Below are 10033 nucleotides of genomic sequence, written 5' to 3'. Positions count from 1 at the left end.
GATGCCTAAGTTAGCACTGGATTTGAAAGAGAAAGCTTTTGTGTAATTCAAGCAGTGATCAGTAAAAAAAAAAAAAATGCCACCGGTCTTTACCTATGAAGACCTTATATTTATAGAGGTTTTAGTGGCAGTTGAAATGCCCTGTTCCACACGTCTTGAATTCCCGAGGTTTCACAGTTAAGGGAAACGTGGGCTACGACATGCGGAATGTTGGGGTTTTGTGGTGTCATCCTCAATGCATGTCTGGGGGTGAAATATACGGGATCACTGGGTGTTCCCCATGGCCCTGAGATTTTCACGGATCGTGGGTAATTCTGGAAAGTCTAGAATGATCCATCTTGAGCCATAAAACGTCGAGATGTTTTGTGTCTGCTTGAATGTTCCGGAACCCGAGGTGCTCCACCCCCGAGGTGGCTCGTGACCAAGGCAACTTCGATCCTTGTGATGATTCATGACTGAGGTCCCATTGTTCCAAGGTGGCTCATGACCGAAATGACCTGAAAGGGCTAGTCCTTTGACTTCGGGCCCAAATAGTCTCGGTGTGAATCATTTCACCAACAAAGACAATTATTTTTTAGAAAAAATTCGACATAATCTTCTAGGAATATTTTGACAAAACAGGTACTTAATTTTTACAAGTGTAGGGGGTAACTTATTATTTAATATATATATATATATATATATATATATATATATATATATATATATATATATATATATATAAGTCTTATGGTCACTCTCAAGGAGGGACTCGAGAGGGTAGGTGTACAGTTACCACAACAGACCAATTGTGGTCGAGCGACCACCTTGATAAGGGCAGATATACAACCATCACAACAGGCCAAGGGTGACAGTGCAGCCATCTCATAGTCAAAAGTGGTCGTGCAACCATTACAATATGATTATTTAAGTATACTTATAGTTTATTGTTTAATATTCATAACTTAGTTTGCAATTATGTGAATTCATACTTATAATAATGAAATTATGCGAACTCAAACTTATAGCTTATTTTCTAATTATATATTTATGAATTGTGATACAATAATTCATAATCTAAACACATAATCATAATCTAGATTCTTCGATGCTTAATTTATATACTTACATACTTAATACATATATAATAATCATATCATATGATCTCCAACAAAAATGTATTATCATTTGATCTTAAATGTTAAACCATGTGATTTAAATTTTAATAATAATACTTAATTTGTGATTATAATTAATACTTTGGTGATTATTTTAATTCCTAAGCATCTAATAATAGTACGTAGATCATATGATTATACGATCTAAATATTATTATATGATCAAATGATCTAACAATTTATATGATTTTAAATCTTGAATCATGTAATCTAATAATTCATAAGTATTTAATGATAATACTTGGATCATATGATCATTTTCATATAAATCATATATATAATAATTATATAATTATATGACACAATGTTATATTATTATATGATCATGACACAATATTATATTATTATATGATCATATGGTCCTATTATATTATATTAATAATATAATAAAGTATATTAATTGTCATTAGATCATATGTCAAAGCAGTTAGTTAAAATTGAATGCAACCAAAATTATAACGCTTTCTAGATGGGACAAGATAGTAAATAAAGAAAATAGTTTGAAGAAACTTTATTTAACCCCTCAAACTATCATATAATTTTTAATCTTTCTCTTAAATTTTAAACATTTGCAATATAAGATTATAATCTTTTAGCTCATTTTCAATTACCCCTACCATTTAAATTTTTCTTTAAACAATACGTTAACATAAAGACATGTTCGTTATATCCTATAAAATTTATAAAAATACAACAATGCCCTTAGATTAGAATTTTTTTTATAAATAAAATTAAAATTAAAAACTAATTTCTTTTTAAGAAAAAATATGACCGACAAAACTCCAAACCCCACGGCCTAACAATTATAATTAGTATTATTATTTTTAATTATTTAATTATTTTTTATATTTTTATAACTGGGGTATTTTTTTGTTATTTTTGCTTATTCAGATAAGATTTTAACAAAAGAATCATAACATAGGGGGCACATGAAAGGGACTGATAATTTAGAACTGATATTGCAAATTTTTAAAGTTTATAGGGAGATTGAAAATCTTATAGTAAGGGGGGTCAAATAGCTTCATAAATACTACTATTAATATTAACAATGAAATAAAAATATTTGTCCTATCCCCATTACTCCTCAAAAGCCTGTTATATCTATCCAAATTAGATCATCATAAGAAGCTCTTACATTAGAAAAACTTCCAGGTTGCACTTTCACCATGAATTAGATGGCAAAAACTACGTACATATACGCCCCCGCCCCGCCCCCTGGCACAGATCGGTCGCTTGGGGACTCTTTGGTAAAGAAGAAGAAAGTTCGAGAGAGGAGACTTAGGTTTCTTTCTTCAAACTTTGCTTTCTAGAGGACCCGCATTAAATCGTTACATTGATCAAAAGAAGATGTCTATTGTCCAGAATATTATACAAAGTGTATAAAGCACTACAAAAAATATTGCTTTTAGCCACGTGGCTACAGTACCCGGTACTGTAGCCACATGGCGATTTAGCCATGTGGATAATGTACCACATGGCTAAATGACTTGTGTAGGTAATTAGCCATGTGGCTTATGGGCACGTGGCCAATTGGCCACGTGGCTAATTTATAAAAAAAAAAAAAAATTATTATTTTAATTTATTTATTTTTATATTTATATTTAAAATTTTAGCCATGTGGCTTATATGCACGTGGCTAATTGGCCACATGGCACATAAGCCACATGACTAATTTATTAATTTTTTTTTTTTATATCTATATTTAAAATTTTAGCCATGTGGCTTATGTGCACGTGGCCAATTGGCCACGTGCACATAAGCCACATGACTAATTTATTAAAAAAAAAATATTTTATTTTATTTTATTTATTTTATTTTATATTTATATTTAAAATTTTAGCCATGTGGCTTATAATTAGTCACGTGGCACATAAGCAACATGGCTAATTTATTAAAATTATTTTAATTTATTTTAATATTTAGAATTTTAGCTACTTATTTATTGGCCACGTGGCTAATCTATCATTAATTGTAAAAACTTTCCTCAAACCCATTTCTAATTTTTCCCCTCCCCCTTTAACTTTTAATTTCACCCCCCCCCCTTTTTTTTTTCCATTTCCCCACCCCATTATCTTTTCATTTCCTCCTCTCTCTTTTTCATTTCCCCACGCCCCCTTTGACTTTTCTTTTCATTTTCCTCTTCTTTTTTCTTCCTTCTTCCCCTTTTTCCCTTGCACATACGCCTTTTCCTTCTTCTCTTTTTTTCTTCTTTTTTCTTCTTTCTTCCCCCTTTTTCCCTTACACAGATGCCTTTCCTTCTCTCTCTCTCTCTCTCTCTCTCTCTCTCTCTCTCTCTCTCTCTCTCTCTCTCTCTCTCTCTCTCTCTCTCTCTCTTTTCTTCACACAAACAGGGAGATAGAAAGGGAGACTGAGAGAACTGGAGCGATTCTGAGAGAGAGCCATGGTCGACGACGGCGCCGGAGTCCGGAGGGTCATGGCCCGACGCCTGTCACTGGTTATCCTTGGACCGAGCTCACCTGGTATGGATATTGATGTCTACCTTCAGCCACTGATTAATGAGTTGCTAAAATTGTGGAATGTTGGAGTGCAAACATTTGATGCTTCAAAGATGGAAAATTTTAATATGCGAGCTCAGTTGATGTGGACAATAAACGACCAGTCAGCGTATGCAGATTTATCAGGCTGACCTAACAAGGGTGTGAAGGCATGTCCTTGCTGTATGCATTCGACACGTTCTAAATATTTAAAGAACGGATGTAAATTTTGCTATATGGGGCATAGGCGATACTTGCCAACTGAACATTTGTGGCGGCTGAACAGAAGAACATTTGACGGTACTGAAGAATTTGACAGCGCGCCAAACATGCCAAGCGGAGACGAGATCATCCAACAGTTAGACGGAGTTGCGTTTGGGGATGAGAACGCGGGTAAGAAGAGGAAACAGAAGAAGCGGAAGAGGGGTGCAGCAAACTCTGATGATGTGTTGTGGAAGAAGAAAAGTATGTTTTTTAGATTGCCGTATTGGAAAGACAATATGCTTCGGCACAATCTTGATATCATGCATATAGAAAAAAATGTCATGGATAATATACTTGGCACTATTTTGGATATCAAAGGGAAAATAAAGGACAACCTGGCAGTTCGGCTGGACTTGCAGGAAATGGGGTTGAGACCTAAGTTGCATTCGTTCACAGCCGCAAATGGTAAGACATATATGCTTGCCGCCTGTCACACCATGTCTAAGGAGGACAAAGAAATTTTTTTGAAGGTTCTTCGAAATGTGAGGGTCCCGGATGAATACGCCTCGAACATTTCATGGTGTGTTCGGCTCAAAGACTATACAATTTCGGGGCTGAAGAGCCATGATAGCCACATACTGATGCAACAGCTTCTCCCAATTGCATTGCGTCAATCATTTCCAGAAAAAGTGGTTAGACCTCTTGTAGAGATTTCTGCATTTTTTAGAGGCATATGCTCAACCAAGCTAACACAAGATGAGATGGATCGACTGCAAGGTGACGTCTGTATAACGTTGTGCAAGCTAGAACAGGTATTTCCTCCAGGGTTTTTTACCAGCATGGTTCACTTGGTCGTGCATCTTGTGCGCGAGTGTAGACTCGGCGGACCCGTGCAGTATAGGTGAATGTACCCGGCAAAGAGGTAAAATTCTGTTAGTAAAATTTTGTTGATTTAATTGGTTCAATAAACGATGTCAATTTATCATCGTGCATGTGTGTACACCAGGAGTTTTGGGAGTTTTAAGTCTAATGTGCGCAATAAAGTAGCTCCTTAGGGGTGCATTGCAGAGGGGTACATATCAACGGAGCTGATAACGTTCTGTTTTAGGTATCTGAATAACGCACCAACCTTTCACAACAGACCTCAGCGAAATCCTGATGGATCCAAGGGGGCGGGCACGCGAGTTACCCTGAACCGGTTGACAATGCACCAGATTCATCGTTATATTGTGTTCAATTCTGACGAGTTTCACAATTTGCGGATGTAAGTAGTGTTTATATATTTAATAGAATTTCTCTTAAAAATATTAATAACTATTGTTACGTAATTGTATACATTGCGTGTAGGATGCACAAAGACGCGCTTAGGCGATCATGCACTAGGGGTCGCATCACGAAGGCTTTTATTGAAGCACAACATCATGAGCAGTTCTGTGAATGGTACTGTGCATATGTAAGGAAATAGTGGTAAATTTGAAATTGAAAAAATTAATGCGTGTTGGGTGTAATTAACCAATGTCGTCTTTAATATATGTAACTATAACATAGGTCGATGGCCTAGACGATCAACGTAGGGAGGAATTAGGCCACAAACTGGTTATGCGTTGTAGAGGGCTGAAGGAGACAGCAGTTAAGTACAACAGGTATGTGGTAAATGGAAAACTGTTCCGCACGCTTGCCCATGATGTGGGAAGGAGGACTCAGAATAGCGGCGTATGTGTTCCAACCGTTGACGGCGAAACGTACTACAGACAGTTAACCGATATAGTTGAGGTTGAGTACTATGACAGGACTACGTATGTCCTGTTTAAGTGCAATTGGGCAGACCCCACAATGGACATAGGGTTCAAAATAGACGAGTATGACCTAGTGTTTGTCAACTTCAATCACCCCGTCCACAGGGGAGAACTGATTCAGGACGAGCCGTACGTGTTTACATCTCAGGTAGATCAAGTATTCTACGTCGAGGATGGAAGGAACCCAAATTGGGTTTGTGCAGTTAGGACCAAACCGCGCAACGTATATGATGTTGGTCAGGGGGAAGGGAGTAATGAGGCAGGTACAACCTATCATGAGTGCGTACCGCTCGTACTAGCCACTGATGACATACCCAATACGAATGATGAATTCGAGTACGATAGGCCCGACATTGATCCGATTGAAGTTCCCGTGATACCATGATTGATTTATTTTTTGTGAGTATAATTAGCTTGAATTCACTACACTTGTTTTAATTTGCATAAATTTCATTGTATAATTTGCATATTCATTAATAAAATATAAAATATAAATTTTAATTCATTTGTCAACATTTGTTCGCAGGTACCGATGGACCAGAGACCCCCTCTTTGTGCACATCGGGCACCCCGCCCACCCGTGCCCCCCATGACCACGCCCACAGATTCGACAACATTATATACTGCGGCGTGACCACACCACCCAGGTGCTACTTACAGACCGTTGTTATCGGGTACGGTGGCCGGGCCCACCTCAGATCATGGGCAGACCAGCACAGCTGGATGTTTCAGTTCTCCATATTCGGAGCCCCTCACATTATCTCAGATAGGGTTCACCCCACCGGGTAACGTCATGATAAGTCTTGAATTATTCGATTCAAGACCCCTTAAATTACATTTGTTAGACCTAGTTCGTATTGTATATATAACGTTTTGTTGTAGTTTTGTTTTATGTCTTATTTTCAGGTCTTAGTTGAAATCTAATTCAAAACACTTGAATTAGACCTGAAAATACATCAAGAGTACTTTAGTCATTTTCCTGCAAGTTGAAGAATTGGCCAAGGCAGTTCGATCGATCGAAATTAAGTTGGATCGATCGAAAGTTAGATCGATCGAAATAAAAGTCGATCGATCGAATTCTCCGTCTTCCAGAAAATCAGATATTTCCAGATCTTTGCATTCTTTATGCAATTCAAATCATAAGTTGGATTTTGTGGACAGAAATGGACGCCGACCAGCTCTGTTTGTGCGGCTAGGATTAACTCTTGATGGTCTTTTGTAAATCCAATTCTCTATATATATGAGATTAGGGATTTAGGTTAGAACATGCATCTTTTAGGGTTTATTCGGATTTGCTCAGGTGTATCATTTCAATTTCTTGTATTTTCATTTACTTAGATGCTACTCTCTGGACCGAAATCCAGAGAATTTGTTTCCTTGTTGTTCTTCCTTTGTTCTTCATATTCTAGTTAGTTTTCTTCTTCCTTTTCTTGTATCCGAATTGTAGAAGTTTTAATTTATTGTTTTAGTTCATTTTCTTCTTGATTTCTTTACTGTTTTCATTTATTTCCATGCCTAGATTAGTTTAAATTCATGTCTAGCTAATTTAGTTCTTAGGGTTTGATCCTAATCCTATCCAAAACCATGTAGTGTTCTTGAGGTTCTTAGGATTTTCTTTAGATGTTTGATGATTGTTGAGGGCTAAAGGATATCAAAACTCATGCTAAAAGGTTTTGATATCAATATTCCAATCCAATTATTCATGAAAAATAGATTAACTTGTCTATGAGTTTTTCTTGAAGTCTTGAGTAAAACCAACATTCTTGGAAACAAGAATGATGTCTTTTGCAATGGTTCTATATGACTTGATGTATGACTACCTATTAGAGTCACCTTATAGGGTATGCTAGGGAACACCGATCATTTCATACCTTTGGTAGTATAGAATGTCTTTCCATTGTAGTTTAATCTTTACATGGAATAGATTGGTGTGAAACTAGATACCTTATCATTGTGGCCTAGTTAGGGTTTTCGTATATCTTGTATGCTTATTGGGATGTGTTTTAGAGTAGTAAGGTAGGGAGCATTAATCACTCCACACCTTTGGTAGAGTAAATGTTTTTCAATTATAGTTTAATCTTTATGTGGAGTAGATTAATGTAAAACTAGGTGCTTTATAACTACGTCTTAATGAAAGTATTTTCGTGTCGAGGTCGTCGTAATGGTTGACGCCCATTACGCGCTCATATCAAGCATGTTAGGAAGGTCCATATAGACTTTAAGCATTGCATTGGTGGTGGATTGGATAAGATCAACACCCTAAGTTTTCTTTAAAGTTAATTTCATTTCCGCTTTCATTCTTTACTCACTTGTTGTAGCTTCAATTCTACAACCTTTACTTTTATTTTTATCTTTAAGTTAAGTTAGATACGCTCTTTAATATTCCGTTACGCAAAACAACCAATAATCTCTGTGGTTCGATCACCTTACTATAGTACAATCGATACGTACTATTGCGAGTGGTAAACTTATAAATTTAAAATCCATGTAGTTCATTAAATTTGTGAGCTAAATTTCGAGTGAAATTCTGACGAGAGCTAAAATAAAAAAAAAAAATTATAAAGAATTTGTTTTTGAGTTTTTCGCCAAATTTTGATGAAAAATTTGAAATGGAGAGCTCACTAGGTACTAGGAATGCTCCAACAAGCTTCAAAATTTAGCCAAGTTTAATTTAAAAAAAAAACATTTTTACTATTTTATGATTTTTATCTAGCAACTTTGTAAGAGTATATTTCAAACTCTTTAAATCTTTTTATATTTTTTTAAAAAAATATATTTTTTTTATTGGTTTGGTAGATTTAAGTTGGTAATTCAAAGGGAAAAATATATATTAGCCCCCTAAACTACCACCATTTATCCGGATGGCAGCCCGAACTACCAACACTTGCACTCCGACCCCCCAAACTACCACTTTCTGATTTTTTGGCCTCATCCGTCTATTTATACCGTTAATTCTAACATAAATTGGTAAAAAATCCAAAAATACCCATCCCTTAACCGTGAGAATTTCAAAGTGTATGAGGGGTATTTTCAGAATTCTGTTTAAAATTAACGGCATAAATGGACAGATGAGGCCAAAAAATCAAAAAGTGGTAGTTTGAGGGGCCAGAATCTAAGCATTGGTAGTTTGAGGGGCCATCCGGAGAAATGGTGGTAGTTTGGGGGGCTAATATATATTTTTTCCTAATTCAAAATTAGAGGTGAAAATATGGTTACGGTTACTGGTTATTGGCTAAAGAGAGCTGCTACAGGTACAAAGAGAAGCTTACCAACAAATTTACAAACTGATGTGGAGCTTTATATGAGGCTCCACGTCAGTTTAATGGAAAAATAGTCAACAAAAAATAAATTAAATGCATAAGACAAAAACACCTTTCTTATTCCGGTTGAATCTAGACACCGCCGGAAGTCCAACACACCGACGAACCACGACCCCGACCCCGACCAGCCCAGTGGAAATCCGACCAGTAGAAACGGCAGGCAAGGACGAAGTAAGTGAACGGTGGCGACAGGGGTGAGTTTCCGGTTGGATCTGGGTTCGGGAATGGACGGTCGGCGAAATCTGGGTTCAGGAAGGGCGATCAATTCTCGGCCGGATCTCTGGCCGCCGACGAGATCTGGCGAGCGTGGGCATCCTGGCAGGAGATCTTGCCGGATCTCAAATTTGGCCGATCGTGGGTTTCGGCCGTATCTCAGATCCGGCCGGCCGGTGAGAAGGGAGAGAGAGAGTGCCGGAGAGAGGGAGAACGGCTGGCGAGAGGGGAGAGTGGGGGAGAGATTTTGGATTGGTGAAGGGAAGGGCATTTTCATCTTTGTATAAAATGTCATGTCAGTTTGTAAACCTCCCTTTGTAAAAGTGTAAGTACCTCTAGCATTTTCCTTGGCTAAAACCAGTAACCGTAACCGGGATAATCAGTTGACCAAAATCTCCAACTAGTTCTGGGAATCGGGTAGTCGGTTATTTAATAACCAGCGGTTACCGGTTGGTACTCGATTATCTAGACTGGTAATTGAAATTTTAAAAAATTGGGATTTTTGAGCCTATTTTGGGTAAGGCTAATGAACTACCATATATTAGAGGAAAAATTGCATTATTAGTCTCTGTGGTTGGCCTAAATTACAAATCGCTCTCTCTGGTATCAAAATTAATTCAGAGATCTCTGTGGTTGACTTAATTTACATATTGCTCCCTGTAGTCCAATTTCGTTAGGCGCCACGCTAGCGCCAATAAAATGGCGATACGTGTCAATCATAAAAAATATAAATCTATTAAAAATATAAATAAATAAAACTTAAAAAATTAATTATTTTTTTAAAAAAAAAAAATTGAAAAGAAAAAATGTGTTGCTGCCGATTCCTTTGGAGGTGGGGTGTGGCCACC

Source organism: Alnus glutinosa, chromosome 5, assembly GCF_958979055.1.
Source record: "Alnus glutinosa chromosome 5, dhAlnGlut1.1, whole genome shotgun sequence".
Classification (NCBI taxonomy): Eukaryota; Viridiplantae; Streptophyta; class Magnoliopsida; order Fagales; family Betulaceae; genus Alnus; species Alnus glutinosa.
The sequence above is the reverse complement of the archived record's forward strand: the minus strand, read 5'-3'. Positions refer to the sequence as shown.